The following is a 17,279-nucleotide window of genomic DNA, read 5'->3' as shown; positions in this document are numbered from 1 at the left end:
GTCAACTCCACAAAGCCACCTCTAGCATGTTACACCAGGGCCCATGACAGATGTTTCTCTTTCAAGCCGTCTCTTCTGAGGTCTCTTCCTTAACTATGATATGAAGGCAATACAAAAGAAGGCTTTCAAATGCAAATATGAGGAGGGAAATGACATGTGGCAGAAGGAGCTGGATGTGCCAGTGAAGGAATATTTAGCTTTTATTTTGCATAACGTTTCATGAATATGTCAAAGTGTGATGCTGTGATGACATTGTTAAGAGTTGCCCATGTAACGGAATTCAAGGGATAATTTGCTTCATCATTTGCTGTCTTTTTTTTTCTTCTTTCTTTTTGATAAGAAAAGTTGTTTTACGGGGTTTGGAAATCACACCCTTTGGTTTTGAACCAGGATCTACACAGGAAACATTTCTTCTACTGTCAGCACGTTTTTAAAAAAGAGAGAAGCGTCAGACAAAAGTATAGGATTACTCAGAATTTCTGTACTCCTGACTGTGAAGTTGGAAAAATGAGAAGCCACCAGCTTACACAGACACGTTATGCATTCCCAGAGCTGATTAACACGTATTGGTGCGGAGTAAATTTCACCTGCTTCTAAACAGAAATTGTAAGAATTGTCAACCTTTGAGTTTCAAGGCACGAAGTGCTCATTAGCATCGGGAAAGGATTTCTGCTGTCTTTATCTCAAATTTTATTTTTCATCTCTTCAAGTCCCTTCCTCAAACATCTGCTTCAATGCCTATCAAAAATTGGACCATGCTAAATATTTATGTTTGGCTGTATTTAGAATGGTTCAAAATCTATGAATAGTGAATCAAAATTGCTTGGATTTCCAAAAGATCTATTTTGGGTGTTTGTTATGGTAGAACTGATCAAATATTGGTATTTTTAATAATTTTGTTTGGCTCCAGTCAAAAAGAATTTTCATCACAAACAATCAAATGAGATACAAGTCGTTAAGAAGATTACTACAGTTGAAGGTAAAGGAAATCTCTGTTTCTGTTTTCCCCAAGCGTTTCTTGTATGCACGGCCAAATACTTTCTGTCAGCATTTTGAAATGTGCACAATATAATATTTAGTTGTATCATTCCTATCTTTGCTTAAATTTTACTCACAAAATGCATGTAGAATTAGACTCATGAAAACTTCTGCCTTTGAATAAATTGTTGTTGATTTGAAATATCTGAAAGACATGGATTTAAAGCAAGTGCTGTATCAACATTTAAATTTAAATGGCCAAATTAATTGTAATTGTAATTCAGTCAGGGCTTTGATTCTGTAATTACTTCCACATTGTATTTCACTTGGATTGATGGACAAGGGGGTGGGTGGGTGGATGGATGGATGGATGGGTGGATGGATGGGTGGATGGATGGATGGGTGGATGGGTGGATGAATGGATAGAACACAGCACTTACTTAAAATTTCTCTGTATTGGCTTTTAAACATTATAAAACAACAGAAGTAATTTCAAGCACAGCAGAAAGCAAATATCAGAGTCCCTAGGCCTGATTCTCATTAACTTTAATGCCATTTTACACCATTCTTGCAGTGCATTGGCGCTATAAACTGAGTTATGTTAAGTATAAAATGTTTCTATTGTGAGAAGGAGAGACTCTGTATTTGCAACTGTATTACAGTCAGCCACACAAAGATGGTACAAGGTTTCCTGCATAATGCTTGCTTTCATCATGGATGAGGATTCATCATGGCTCCTTACTGGGAAAAGTACTTCTTTCTTCTTTCTTTCAGGATGTACAGTTTAGAAAAGACCTGAGAAAATAATCCTGTGGTAAAAAAAAAAGAAAAAAAAGAAAGCAAATGCATTTGTGAGGCAAAAAAGCAAATACATTGCTGAAAATATGGCACTGGCTCAGTCAGCCCCATGCTAGACTTGGGGATATCCTACTCCTACATATGGTTGATCCATCACAATTTCTTCTCAACTGAAACTATTAAGAGAGAGAGTTACAAAGATGGTGAAGAGTCTGAAGGGCAAGAGGAGCAGCAGAGGTTCCTTGGTTTCTTCAGCCCAGAGCTGAGGAGGCTTAGAGGCGGCCTCATGGCGGCCTACAGCTCCTCACATGGAGAGGAGAGGCAGCGCTGAGCTCTGCTCTCTGTGACAGTGACAGGGCCTGAGAGAACAACATGGAGCTGTGTCAGGAAAGAGTCATGATGGATGTCTGGAAAAGGTTCTTCACCAGAGGGTAGTGGACATGGAACAGGCTCCTCAGGGCAGTGGGCATGGCACTGAGCTGCCAGAGTTCAAGGAGCATTTGGACAGTGCTCTCAGACATGGGGTTTGGATTTTAGGTGGTTCTGTGTGGAGCCAGGAGTTGAGCTCAATGATCCTTGTGGGTCATTTCCAACTCAGGATATTCTATGATTGAATTATTGATTACGACCTAATCAAAACAGAACTGACCCAGGAGACCATTCAGGGACATAACTCTCTGCTGTTGCATTCCGTGTAGGTGTATGAAAATTAAATACCATGTGTCGGATTGAAAGAAGAGAGGTTCTAAAATCATTGGGCAAATTCACAATGTAACAGTTGCCTTTATATCATTTAGAAAATTCTGGAAACTGAACAGCATATTGTATTTCAGTATTTCCTTTTATCCAGAGAATGCAATGATTTTTCCCAGTAATTATCAAAATCTAATCTGAGGAAATGTAACTGAATATAAAACAAAGCCTTACCTTTCTAAAGGTGCTAACCTGAGACCAGCTCCATTAGCAGTTATTTGGTGGTTCATAGGAGCCTTGTTTTGTTTTTAGCAGAGGAGGTGCTGAGATTTCTCACACTTGATACCACTCCTGACAATTTGCCTAGATTCTCTCTATAATCACTGGAGGGAGACAGACACTTTAGGGTACTGTATTTCTCTTCCCAAAATAGGCCCCTGAAATGAGTCAGTTGAATCATGCTCTGAAGTCATGCCTATTTCTCTTCATTGACTACAAAGAGGGCTGAACTAGGTCACATGCTAGGGCATGTAATTCAACTTGTTGCATTGTAGTCCATGGTGAACTGAAGGAAGGCAGAATATTGTAGTCAGATGAATCCTTACATATAAATGGCACTCCTTTCAGGAAGTGATAATGCAAGTAAGCATGAAGGAAAGACATTAAAGTCTGAGAGAGAAACATTAGTTTAGTGACTGCAATACATAAATAAAACAAAAATAATAAAACATGACAAATAAAAGAACTGAAAAAAAGTCATAGATAAAGTTTAATTTTAATGTATGAATTAAAGATGATCTAAGGATATAATTTGATAATGTGTCTAGTGTGACCTATAGCGTTCATTAAAAGATTTGCAAAGTGACAGCTATGAGTAGGCCTAATTTGCCCCGGTGGGCACTGAAATCTGACAGTTTGGGAAAGAAAATGCAAAAGAAATAGAGACATTTTAAAACATTTCTGTATATTATTTTCAGGAGCTGAAATTGAATAAGTACCAAAATTAAAGTTATGCTTTGTTGGAAGCATTCAGCTTTGCCTTTTAAAACATTGAGCTATTGCAGAGAACAATAAATAATAATGAAAAAAACTGTTAATTATAATTTGCTTCACAAAGAATTCAGATGAAATATTAAAATAACAAGCAAGTTCCTTTATAAAGGAATTAATGCTCTGATAATACATTCATAAGACATTCTTTTTTATGGTAAAATAATGAAAATCAGAATTTAGAACGAGTAGTAAAAATCACTGATTAGATAAATATTAAATACATCTTGTGGATTCACAGATTTTATAGGAAAAGACTATTTTATCATGAGCACATACAGCATATCTTATATATTGCATAATGCAGTACCACAGCAAGGATACAGTAGATGTGCAACTGTGGGTAATGCTGACCGGAGTCAGTACAGTAATGTTAGCAGAGCAAATTATCTAAAGTGCTATCTGGGATGGTGAAGACACACTGCAGATGACTCCAACTCTTCGTTGTTCATTGCATAATCCAGTGGATCTGCTTGCTGTGTTTTCTCATTCCCCTTGAAAATAGTCCCAATCGATACTCAAAGAATAAAAGGTTGCCAGCAGGTTGCCATATATTTTTTTAGAGAAATTATACTTACCATGGGAAATGGAAAACAAATACATACAATGAAAGAAGTGCTGTTTGTTAGACATACCATAACACAGGGGTGGTAAGGAGTGACATGTGTTATGCACCATTTTGGCTTAGGCACTAGAGCCATGAACACCTTACATCTCTGACATTAATTCCTTAAAGGAAATGGCACATCCTGGAACAAAATTTGGAAACCATTACACTGTGTGTCGTAGAACCATAGAATCACTAGGTTTGGAAAAGACCTCTAAGGTCATCTAGTCCAACCATCAACTCATCACCACCATGCCCACTAAACCATGCCCCCCAATGCCACATCTGCATGTTTCTTGAATACCTCCAGGGACAGTGACTTCACCACTTCCCTGGGGAGCCTGTGCCAATACCTCACCACTCTTTCAGAGAAGAGGTTTTTCCTAATATCTAACCTGAACCTCCCCAGTGCAATTTAAGGCCATTACCTCTTGTCCTGGGAGAAGAGGCTGGCGCCCACCTCACCAAAGTCTCCTTTCAAGTAGTTGTAGAAAGAGAGAAGGTCTCCCCTGAGCCTCCTCTTCTCCAGACTGAACAATCCCAGTTCCCTCAGTCGCTTTTCATAAGACTTACACTCCAGACCCTTCACCAGTTTTGTTGCCCTTCTTTGGACACGCTCCAGGGGTTGTAGTGAGGGGTATCAACTATAATATAAATTGAACCGTATTGCTTTAAACCTATATTCCTTGTGGCTGCTAGTCTTATTTTGGGAATACAACGTCTGCTATTAAAAGTTCATTCTTATTATATCAGAACCTATCTGAAAGTTAGATGTCCCGATAGCTTATTTTGAAATAAACCTCTCTTTTCTGACTCCATGTGAAATCAATATTTACCAGGTTTCCTTTGCAACATTCTTCAGCACTGATTTTCTCCTCTGAGGTCTTCTAACCACTTGTTGATACAGACTTAAACTTGTTGAGTTTGAAATATACACTGTGAGCATGGCCCCAGAGGGGAAGGTGCAGCAGAAGAAACACTTAAAAACTTTCATCCTACTTCTAAACTCATGCGACTATTACTTAGGCCAGAACACACTGAAATTGGTAGTGGTATTTCTGCTGGAAGGCCCAATAAGGAGTACCCCTCACATAACAACTCTCCTGTGAAGAGGTTTGTTATCAGTCAGTCTGAGTCCAAGGGTCTGAAAAACAACAGAAGTTCATTCTAGGAAAGAAACAAAACCTCCAGCTGTTCTGAGCAGGAAAGGTTCAGAAAGAATTCATCCTTTGAACATTGTCTTTCTTTCTTGATTCTCTTGCCTTGTATTTTCTTTCATTCTCACGCCCCTTTCCCTGTTGCAGTATCCAGTATGCACCCACCTATGAAAAAGTAAAAAAGGCTCCTTCTGTGCCATATGGCTGAGGTATAGCCTTAGGTGGTGAGCATCTCTGTGCATCTCTGAGAAAACAGAGATTTCTGCATTTGAGGTTTAATTAGGTAAGTGCTGTATAAGTGAAATCAGATTCTTCTTAAATGCTGTTTCTCAGTAAAAAAGGAGGTGAAGCTGGCCTGAAATACAGACTGACTTGCATCGTAGAGTATCCCCATCCTTCTCATAATGATTGACATCTCCTTCATCGTCACTGTTGGGACTAACAGGGAAGGTGGTCTCCTGAGTTTTCACCATCCTTGTCACCCCAGTCTGCCCAGCATTCCTACTTCATTACTGCTGCTACAGACGTGCCTGTAGTCTGGGTTACACAGCACCATCTGCTACAGAGGAGGAAGGAGCTGTTTATTTCAAGATGCAGCTGCAATATAGCATTAGATGGGGAGGGGAAGATACAGAGGAGTAGTATGCTTTTAGATGTTGCTTAAAATAACAGACTTGGGTGTCGTGCTGCAAAAATCTACCTCCAAACAAGTAAGTATGCAGTACAGGGAAGGCAGAAAAAAACGCAGTGAGACCTAGGAGCATAGCTAGACTGGGGCTTGTTGTCTCATTAGTCCATTCTGTAGACAAGCACAGTGCAGATAAAATAACTAACTGCATACGCTTGATAATCAATTGAAATGAAAAATTGAATGTGTTTAGTTACATCCCTGATGAAGCTGGAAATTTAGTATCAATTTAAGCAATGACCATGTTGCAAAATGCTCTAGCATCATTGCTATTTATTAGATTTCCCCTAATTAGTGTTCTACTAGTCTAAGATTTATGGAGAGTGAAGGGCTTTGTGCGCTGAGGGCTTAATTTCACAGTGGCTGAAGAGAACATGTGTTTCCATGGATTGTACCCCAAAACTTACAAATCTTCAAAAGAAAGTGAGGCTTAGCTTTATCTTGGGGTGATTCATATTACTACACAATAAATGGGAGGATGAAATAACACTGGGTAACTGTGACATATAAGAACCCCAGGGAGATAATTGCTGTAGGCAGCCAGCCATAGCACCAGTGGCACTCAAGTGTGACTGTCATATAATCACAAATCACCCAGGATGCATCAGTCTCAACCTTTGGCCACAAAAGACTTCTAAATAGAGACTTGGAAAAGTGTAATTTGAGATTTTTCTGATGCTTCCAACTACTGTCAACTGCAGGTCAAGAGCAGAGCAGAGAACTGACTATAAATATTATGGATTTGTTATTTCTGTACTTGTTTACTCGTTTTTTTTCAATGCCACTGTCATTCTAGTCATAATCTATTCATAGTCATTTTGATGTCGAAGAGGAGCTCCTCCTGCTTGGTGTGTGTGAGGGTTTGTAGGCTCATTGAATATGCCAGCCAGTAACAAGGCGGAGGGCAGAACCAGAATTTGTCGCTAATCATTGTTATCTAAGAAAATTTCAGTTCTGTCGGTTGGAGGAGGCTGCACATTAACAACCACAATTATTCTGCTTTTCAAGTAACTCTGAAAACATAGATAAGTTAAGAGCCTCTTTCCATTCCATGGATTCATAGTAATTCCCTACAGTTTAGTCTCTTGTGGTTTATCTGGACTATTTTTTCACTTCTGTATTGAACGTGTCAAAGACCTCTTCAGTTGTGATATCCGAGATCTAAACGTGTACCCCTTTGTTATTCCTCTATCTTTTATTTATCAGACTTCTGTCTATAAAAAGGCTTATTTCATACCCATAAGTTCTGTCTGTGCCTCCTGGAGCCCTTAAATACATCATATAACCTCTTTTGTCTGTTAATTCCTTAGTACTAGATGCTGAAAACTAAGTAAAATCTTAATCATTTCCATTCATATAAATGCAAACAGTTGCTCAATGCAGAATATGTAGTATATAACCAACTCTTTAGTGACAATTCACAATTATTTTTCCTCCCCAGAAATTCTGTTTCTTTTCTAAAGGAAATGAACACACTTTCAGAAGTTTACATGATCCCTGTAGTGATGCTGTGATAAGAAGAGTCAAGTAGATGAAGCACCCTGATAAAACTTATGTAGCTGCTTTTGACGAAATAAGGCCACCCAGTCTTACTGGTACAAAAGGGCTGTCTTGTCCAGTGAAGCACTGGAACTTGTTGCCCGTAGAGGTGGTGGATGCCTCATCCCTGGACACATTCAAGGTCAGGCTGGACCAGGCTCTGAGCACCCCGATGTAGCTGTAGGTGTCCCTGTTGGTTGCAGAGGAGTTGGACTAGATGATCTTTAAGGGTCCCTTCCAACTCAAACCATTCTATTATTCTATCATTTTTTTGCTTCCAGCAGCAAAAAAAGCAGACACCTAGCAAAGAGTAGTGATAGATGATGTATAAAGAATTGATAAGGATTTCGTTAAATGGTTTCAGTGGGATTTAGTATAAGAGCTAATACTTATGCTCTCCATACCAGAAATGGCAATACTCAGTGTGTTCACAAAAAAAAGCCAACATACAAAACAGAACTTGTTTCCAGGGCACATTTTTATGATGGTAGGCTTTTTTCTATATACTAGTAGATGTAACACTAGCAAAACTAGTCACTGATAAATTAATTAAAAAGAAAATATACAGGGCAAATAGTTAAAGCCTTGGACAGAGAGACCCTGGACAGAGAGAGGTAGTAGAAAATATTTCTTTTAGAAGGAAAACATAAAACAAGCAGGATTAAGATTATATTCACTTACCTTTAGATAAGTAAACCTGAACCAGTTATCTCAGGCTCCCTTTCAGGCTACTGTATTCTGTTGAACAGATCAAGTTAAAGGTGGGCTGGAGGCAGAATATTTCACCAGCACAGAGAAAAACATGGTGGGAGAGGTTAGGGTGACTATCATCTCAGTTTTTCTTGCTCTCATTCATGGATAGGCAACTGAGGACCAAATTCAGGCACAATGAGGAGACATCCAAAAGATATAGCAGGGTTATCTATAAGTACCAAAATGAACTCACTGACATATCTGTTTTCCTGCCATAAGCCTTTTCTCTGATTCAGGGACCTTTAGTATCCCTGGTGTCTCCTAAAACATCAGCTTTCTAATGGACATTTTTGCATTAATTTGTTACTTCGTGTGTAAGTGAAGCAACCATGTGAAGTGCACTTCCATTCAGTGCTTCAGCCCTGGCACCATATGTATGAGTAATGCCAACATATGTGTGTAAAAGCAGCATCACCTGAGTTAGCAATAGCTAGTGTTCAAATGGTTGCAGTATAGTATTATATTAACATCTATAGAGTTAATTAATTCTGTTTTAAATTAGTCTTATATACAGCAATTTATTTCCAGCGCTGTTCTTAATGAAAGCGTAAATTGTAGCTCTAATTCCAGTACTAAGAATTTTGTCCATTCTGTTTCTGTCATCATCGTTGTCAGTCTCTTTTTTTGCTGTTGTTGTTGAAACATAAAAAATAAAACAGGCAAGTCCTAAGTAAGTATTTATTGCACTGAAATATCCATAAATGTATAAGCAGCAACGCTGCTAACAATGTACATAGTCCTATTATGTTTTTCTTGACTGAGAGGTCAGCTTTTCAACTCTCATTATCTCTGCCAAAATCAAGTTATGCATCCAAAAATTCCCTTTAAGAAAAACACGCAGTGTACAGTTCCGGTTCCCTTAGCTGAAATAGCTGGAGTTTAATGCTAACCACACTGTGCATCTTCTGTGGGTTTCTTAGGGATTATCAGCTCTACCTCCACTAACATGTGAATGAGAAGTCGAGGATTTCTGTCACCTTTTACAGCTCTGATTTGCTTGTTTTATATTTAAAACCTGCTGCAAGGTGAATGTCTGGTATTTCCCCATGGCTCTTGGCAGATTTTCAGGGATAGTGAAATAATAATGATACGCTGAATAGGTACTGAGTGATTTGCACGCTAAGCAGTCTTGGCTACATACTCAAGTGTTTAAGCATCTATCTCCTTGAAATTGTCTTTTCCCGCAACCAGACATATTTTAATCTGAGTAAGCATTTTCCTTTCTGGTAGTTAATCCAAGCTGAAAGTCAAATGTCAGTAATTCTCCACATTCGCAGGGGAACATAAGGTTTGCCAATTGGTGCAAGCTCATCAGGTCTGCTGTGTAGTCTCTATTAGGCTCTAGCACACAACATCTTATCTGGCCAGTGTTTTATGTCTCTCATTTCTGTGTTAGCCCAAGTGCTTCCAAGAATAATGCAGCTTATTCATAAAGTTCATTATCGCTCTCTTTCCTCCACACTGCAAGAGTTGCCAAATGTGTCTGGGAGCTCTGTCTTTCTAGGGAAAGATTAGCAGTGACTGCACAGACCAAAAGTTATGTGGCTTGTTTCAAGGCAAGTGAGACTCTAGTCAGTTCTCAGTGCAGTCTGGGGAAGGTAAATGTGCACTGTATGGCTAAAAAGTTACCTCACACCTGAGGACAATGGGGTTAAAGCATATTTAAAAAAAAAAAAGATGAATGTTCAGATTATCTTGGAGCACTCTGAAGGTGATGTAAGAAAGAGAAAATTGGGCCATATAAGTGATGCTGCCTCTATGTTTTCGGATAATGTCTCCAAATTGCATCCATTACTGTAGAAGTCTGATTAAAAGGGTGTGGTGAGAGTGCTGTCCCTGCTTATCTTTGATAGCAGATTCTGTCTTTCAACCACTTGCCAAAGAATGTACAATATATTCACCTTTCTGTTCCAAGTGGCAACAGGAGGAGCCATCCTGTCCTGAAATGCCAGAAAATCTAATGTCTGTGCTATATTCTCCTTTTCTTAACTCCCATAAGTAACAGAATATCTCGCTGTTAACCTAAAGCACCTCTACACCCAAGGCTGCCAAAGCTGCTAAACATCCCTAAGTTGTCTTTCAAAAATAATGAGATAAATGAAAGAAAAGGGCTACATCTTATAGTTCAGCATAGCTAACATAGATTAAAGTGCAAAGAGCGCTCATGGGTGGAGAAAGACCTATGCTATTTTCTTGGTCATTCAGTGCCATCTGTTTAATGTCACTTAGATTTAGATTATTCATGTCTGGCAACATTCTAGGCAATGAAATGAAGTGATAACCCTTCTGCCATTGATTATCTCACTTTGAGCTTCACTTCTCTGCATTTCTGTCGTAGAATCATAGAGTCATGGAATGGTTTAGGTTGGAAGGGACTTTCGTCTAGTTCCAACCCCCTTGCTATAGGCAGGGATACTTCCCTCTAGACCAGGTTGCTCAAAGCCCCATCCAGCCTGGCCTTGAATGCTTCTAGGGAGGGAGCATCCACAAATTCGCTGGGCAGCCTGTTCCAGTGTCTCACCACCGTAACAGTAAAGAACTTCTTAATATCTAGTCTAAATCTACCCTTTTCCAGTTTAAAGCCATTTCCCCTTGTCATTGGGGCTTATTGAGTCCAGCTTCTCGCTCCTTACAGGACCACTGAAAAAATCAAACCACATTTCCAAGAGCACTGCCCGAACAGTGCCATGACCACTGCCCTGGGTAGCATGTTGCAGAAGAGTATGGTTCCAGACAAGGTTGTTCTTTTTCATATTGGACAGTCATGAAGGACATCCAAAATGAGAAGGATATTCTTTAAGAAGGAAGATGACAGTGATTCTACAAAAACGATAATATGGATTGAAAACAAGCAAGCATGTTTTGGAGGAAGAAATTGTTTTGAGTTGTGACCTTGAGAAGAAACAAGACCTTACTTTCAACTCTTTTTTGATTCATTTTCTTTCCTGACTTGCTTTGAGATAGTCTTCAAGGAGTTCTTCCCTTAACCTCATCTTGACTGGAGAGAAGGATTGTTTGCTTAGTTATTTCTGGATGTCAGCTTCATATACATCTTCATAGTTCATACCTTTTCTTTGTGATCCATAGAATCATGCAATTATTTGATTTGGAAGAGACCCTTAAAGATCATCTTGTCCAGCTCCCCTGCACTGAACAGGAATGTCTACAGCTAGAGGGTGATTTGGGACAATTGGTCTGAAAAAGCCTGTTTTGGTAGACACATGGGATAACCTATATATAAGATGGTGAAAAATTTGCAGTGAGGCCAGTGTTAATAGTCAGTAGTCCAAAGCAGGAGGTATAGAAAAATTGTTGAAAGCAGCGAACCTGTATGGACCAAAATAATGGCCAGAGAAAAACAAGTAAAATGTCAGTGAGTCTTTGGTGAATTACATTAGCTCATACATTTGTGCTTCATTTAGCTCCTGTGGGCTCTTGTCCATATTTACTGGAAGTACTTGTCAGAATCCAATTTTTATACCTCACACAACTTCAAAATAATTCATTCAGGGTTTATGTCAACTCTACGACTCCAATAATAAGAACTTAGTGAAGTCTGAAAAGCAATTGCATCTTGGAGTAAACATTGTCATGTTACAGAACTCTGTAATTACTTTTCAATCATACAAAGAAGAGAAGTGTGGTCAATTTATTCTGAAATAGAGAATTTTCCCCTTGTTTTAATCTGATAACATAATGCTCCCGAGATTTGCTATGTACTTGCTTTAGTCAGAGTAGAGCTTGTGATGTCATTATCTGATATTGCATTTATTCAGCACCAGATAATTCAAAAAATCTTGAAGTCTCAGAATTAGTTGCACATTGTTGCCACATCCTCTTGCTACTTACTACAAATAGCAGTACTTATTATTAAGGTGTTGGGGAAAATTATTCCTTCCCCTTCCCGTCCTTCCTGTATCATCCATTGCGTGTCATACCCCATACACAAAAAGGAGACTCTGAATTGGATCATCTCACAATCCCAAAGTTCAGCTAGCGCTGTTGTGCAGCTTTGACATCTAGGTGCAGATTCTGACACTGCTACAGAATTTTTAATAGGTATGTATGGCCTTATTCGATTTCACACTTCGGTTCAGTGAAGTTGGATGAAAGAGGGTTGCTGGGCCACAATGAAGAGAATGCATGGAAGAAATATATGACTAAGTGAATATGAAGCAATATACCATAAATATATCATCACTCTCTACCTACTTCTTTCTGGAAAAAAAGGTCTTGGGTTATTCGATCTGTCCTATTTTAAGAAGCTGTTGTTAAATTACAGTATAAGCAGAAATGGCCAGTGTGACTGAATAGAACAGCAGCTTTTCAGCTGTGAGCAGTGTGCACTAGAGAAATGTCTAATATTTCTATAACGAAAAGTAGGTATCATTTACTTCCCTAGAAAATTAGCGGGAAGGACTATTTAAAAAGTGATACCTTTAACTGATGGAAAAGCTTTTCTGAAGGCAAAATCTCATCATTGCACAGTACCTTTGCACAAAGGCCCAGGTAAAAGCTTAAGCCTGGGAGATTCACAATGTCAGTAGTGCTGTTCCAAGAGTCATCTGGTGTCTGATCAGTTTTCGACTGAAAGATACAAGATACACTGTGGTTTCTCTTAGAACTTGTTTTGTGACTTTTGTCTTTTGTTTGTGCTTTTTTCTATCCTGAAAATGCATCATTAATCATTAATGTATATAATAATATAATGATATCAGGCACAGATTGAACCCTTCAGAGGAAGTTGATTAGAAAGGGAAGACATAAGTTCCTACGTGCAATCAAAGTGGAAGAGGCTTATTTTTATGGCATGAACTGCATGCAACTTCAGAGGAAGGTTATCTGAAAGGGCTAACTTTGAGATGTATGTCCAAAGCTGGTGATCTTTTGAATTCTGAACACATAAGCAAAGCGTATTAGCTACGGCTGGTAAATTGGAATTAATATGCTCTGTACAAGTATCTCTATTCTCTGATATTACTGGAGACTAGAGGCAGAAAAATGTAAACAGCCAAGGTTTTCTACTTTTCTTTCAGCATTCTCTTCAGGATTTTCAGAAACAGATCCTCATGTCCAAGCTGATATCACCACTATCACCCTTGAAGATGAGTTTAGGTTCTTTCTCATAAATGAGATGTTGTCAGTGGTCAACTGCTATTAACAATGGAGTGCAATTTATCTGAATGAGTGCTCTCAAACAGGGAAGTTCATTGAGGTTAATGTTTATTGGAAAAGTCTTAATGCCTGGATGAATTTGCAAAAGTTAGAAGTTATATCATCAGAACTTGTTTATGCAGTATGATGTGTATCGTCACATTTTATTAGAGCAAAGACTAAGATCTCACTTGATTCAAAACAATAGAAGATAGGATCAAGTTGTGTTTTCATTGCGGAAGATTTATCTTCCCATGAGACTAGATGTTTAATTCACAGGCAGAACACGCTAGACTAAGTAAATAAGCAGAGTCTTACTGTAATCTGCAAAGGAGTTCAAGATGTTTCTCTGAAGCCGAAGAGGGCTGTAGGATGGATCCATAGCTCAGGTCCCTACTGCAGCTTAAAGCCACTTTTTGACAGGAGCAGGTCACCAGTCTGATACTGTGGTTCCCAGTAAAGTGGTTGCTAAGCCTGTATGGCAGAGTAATCTTATCAGTTTGATGGCAGTGGAATCTTTTCTCATTTATTTTTAATTTTCTGCCTTCTACTTTTATGCATGAGAAGAATCAGGTTAGGTGTCCTTTCATTGGCTATGAGCATCATAGCAGTGATTCTCTGATGTGGACAGGCAAAGCCTTAAGTCACTGAGGATGCTACTTGCAAAGTTTCCAAAGATCTGCCCCACCATTATTTTTAATACATATTCTTTTTTTTTGCTCGGGATTGTAATTTAGTTCTATTGCACCGACTAACACAAGACTGCATAGTCCATGACTAGAACTCCTAAACTCAGCGTTACTTGTTATTACTGTAGGAACTCATAAAGAAAACACTTCATTCAAAATATAACCATATGATAGAACTCGGAATCTTTTTCAATTAGTGAAAATAACTCATTTTTATCTTTGCTGAACCAGAAACATACATTAAGTTTGTTGGTTCATGGCCCAGTATATCTTGTAGCTAGTTTGTGTCTGGAGAACCTCTTGTTACACTCAAGAGCCAAGTCTGTAGTTTATCCATTTCTAATTTAAATGTTTTTAGTGATGTTGAATATTTTCCCTGACTGCAAATCAAGATTCATAATTCCCAGTAGCTTCAGAGCCTGCCAAGAGTAATGGCTTGTGCTGGTAGTCGAGTTTGCTTTCATATCAAACATATGGTGCTCTTTATCTGAGTCTTCAGAGACAAAGCTTGTCCAAAGTCTGCAGGATTTGATTAGACTGCATTCTCTCTCTTCCATATAAAAGAACGTGTACGCACACACATAAGCTCTCACTCCTCTATCCCTCCCATACATGTATGTGTATATTCACACACATACATTGCTCATAAGGAGCCTTTAAGGAAGGCATCTGTGAGTGATTGACTTGACTCAGTCATTTACCTATTGATTACATTTACATCACGAAGTCGTTGATTGCTTGGCTTGAATGACTGAGGACAGCACTAAGAAATCTGACAACTAGTTGATGTTTCTGTAATGCTAACATGTGGCTTAGGGAGCTCAAGGGAAGTGCCTTTCCCTCTACTCAGCACTGGCAAGAAACATCTTAAATGCTCCATCCAGTGTTGGACTCCCAGGGCAAAAGAGACACGTGATCATACTGCAGTAAGGCCAGCAAAAGCCACAAACATGGTTATGAGACTGGAGCATCTGACATAGAAGGAGAGGCTGAGAGCTGGGACTGTTCAGCTTAGAGAAGTTGTGCTATTCAGGTAAATGTGGGGGTGTAAAGTTTATGGAATTAAACTATTTGGAATGGTATTCACAAACAGATAAAGAGGTAATAAACTGAAATACAAAAAAAAATTAGTTTAAAGATAAAACTTTTTTACTGTAAGACTTTTCAAATGGAAATAGGTTTCTCAAACACATCATGGAATATCCACCCTTGGAGCTATTCAGAATGCAGCTGACACAGCTCTGATGACCCTGCTCTAGCGAGCTAGTGGACAGACTACATAATGTCCAGAAGTCTCTTCCCACCTCATCCATTCTGTGATTCTCTGACTTGCATATACACTGAACACATCTTTTATTGGCAATTGTCAAAATCTTTCTTTTCCTTTCTTTTCCTTTCCCTTTCCTTTTCCTTCCCTTCCCTCACCTCCCTCTCTCCTTCGCCTCCCCTCCCCTCCTCTCTTCTCCTCCTCTACCCTTCCCTTCCCTTCCCTTCCCTTCCTTCCATTTCCTCTTCTCTTCTTCTTTACTTTTTATTTTTTTTCTTTTCTCTTTTCCTGCTGCTTTTGTTTTCTTTTCACTTTACCTTCAGCCTTTCCTCTTCAGAGAATGATTTTGAAATGTTAAGAATGAACAGGAAAGTCAGAATGATTCCAAAGTGGATGGGAAGTCCATATGGTTGCCATTCCCCATCCCTTTTGCAGAGCCTTCAACTTGTAAAATTCTAGCAAATCTGTTCTGGATATTAGAATAATTTCCATTAGTGAACGTATGCAACTACATTTATGTGTCCCCAGTGTATGTTTCTGCGTCATCCTGAGGATCACTTTGTAGGTAATGCATGTCAATAGCAGCCAGTGAAATCTAGGTCATTCTGAAGTTTTTTATTCAAGTGACCCTCACCCTAAAAATGTACTGGCTGTATTGATTAGATCTGTAATTAGTGTGATAGGAGCCTAGAGCCTGGGGACATTATACTCAGAGGGAGACATTCACACCTTAAATTAGCTGAGATGAACTGAGATGAATGTCATCTTCAGAATACCCTTTATCATTAGAGTGTGTTTCTATTAGTTCTTTGTACTGTTTATGTGAATACAAGGCATTGTCTTCTATGCTTTGTATTGCATGTAGCACAGCACACATAAGATGTTTCATTTCAAAATATTAACTAAATAATATTTCATTATGAACAATTTTAATAATTGGCATAAATGATATGTCCGTGTTGGGTGGAGGAGCCTGATCTCTGTTCTTTTTTGACATTGTCTTGATTTACAGTAAAACATAATTTAAATAGGATGTTTCTAAGGTTTTAACATCAACAAGAAAGTTGTTCTTAGTTATGGGTTTAATAATATTAACAGACAATTTTTCCATCTCTTTCCTTTCCTTTGATACCAACTAGCCAGATTTTCTAGCATAGCACATTTATGAGCCAAGAAGCGCAGGTAGAATAAATACAACCACTACAAAGGCCTGTTTCTCCTTTTAATCGTGATGTTTATTACAAACAGCCAGAGCTGGCTCACAGGGCAGTGAATGCAAAAATACAATTTGTCTAACCTCAAAAGTCTGTAGTGCTCAAAAGTCTATAGTGCTCTTTGAGGTCATCCCAGGAGGCTTCTGTTAAAGCAATCAGAGAAGAACATGCACTTAAAAAATAATAATATAAAAGAACCTCTTTATTTACATTAACTGTTTATGTTAGTTGATGTAAACTTCTTATGCCGTAGAGATCTACACATGATATGGTAGTTCGTCCTATCGAATGAAAGGGCCTACTGGCTTCTTTGTATAGAGAAATGGAAAAGAGACCAATATTTCTGAGATATATTCTCTCCAGCAATGTACATCAGTGTCACAGTCCAGCTTCTTAGTGTACTTTGCTGGAAAATGTGTTTTTAAAACTAAACTCACTGTCCTCTAGATATGAGAATGACTGGCACTGAAGAGAACACAAAATCCACTCATTTACGTGCTACATTACACCATGCTATTTTTTTATAAATTTGTCTCTACATTCATCCTCTCCACCTGTTGCAAAATTATTTTAGACTAGAATCAGTGAAAATAAACTCTTATGAGACTGTGTCTACTTCCCTCTTGACTGTGCATTTTGGGATCACCTTGAGCAGTCATCCTTCCATCAGAAACAACTTTGCATGGGCAAAT

General features: G+C 38.6%; 1 protein-coding gene across 3 annotated transcripts in view; it reads left to right on the top strand.

Annotated features, from left to right (window-relative positions):
• The window catches only part of TSNARE1 (t-SNARE domain containing 1), a 478,612-nt gene that overhangs the window by 460,235 nt on the left and 1,098 nt on the right, over positions 1-17,279 (top strand). The window lies entirely within an intron of this gene.

Source organism: Numida meleagris, chromosome 2, assembly GCF_002078875.1.
Source record: "Numida meleagris isolate 19003 breed g44 Domestic line chromosome 2, NumMel1.0, whole genome shotgun sequence".
NCBI classification, from domain to species: Eukaryota; Metazoa; Chordata; class Aves; order Galliformes; family Numididae; genus Numida; species Numida meleagris.
Note: the sequence above shows the minus strand (reverse complement) of the source record. Positions and strands in the feature narration are given on the sequence as shown.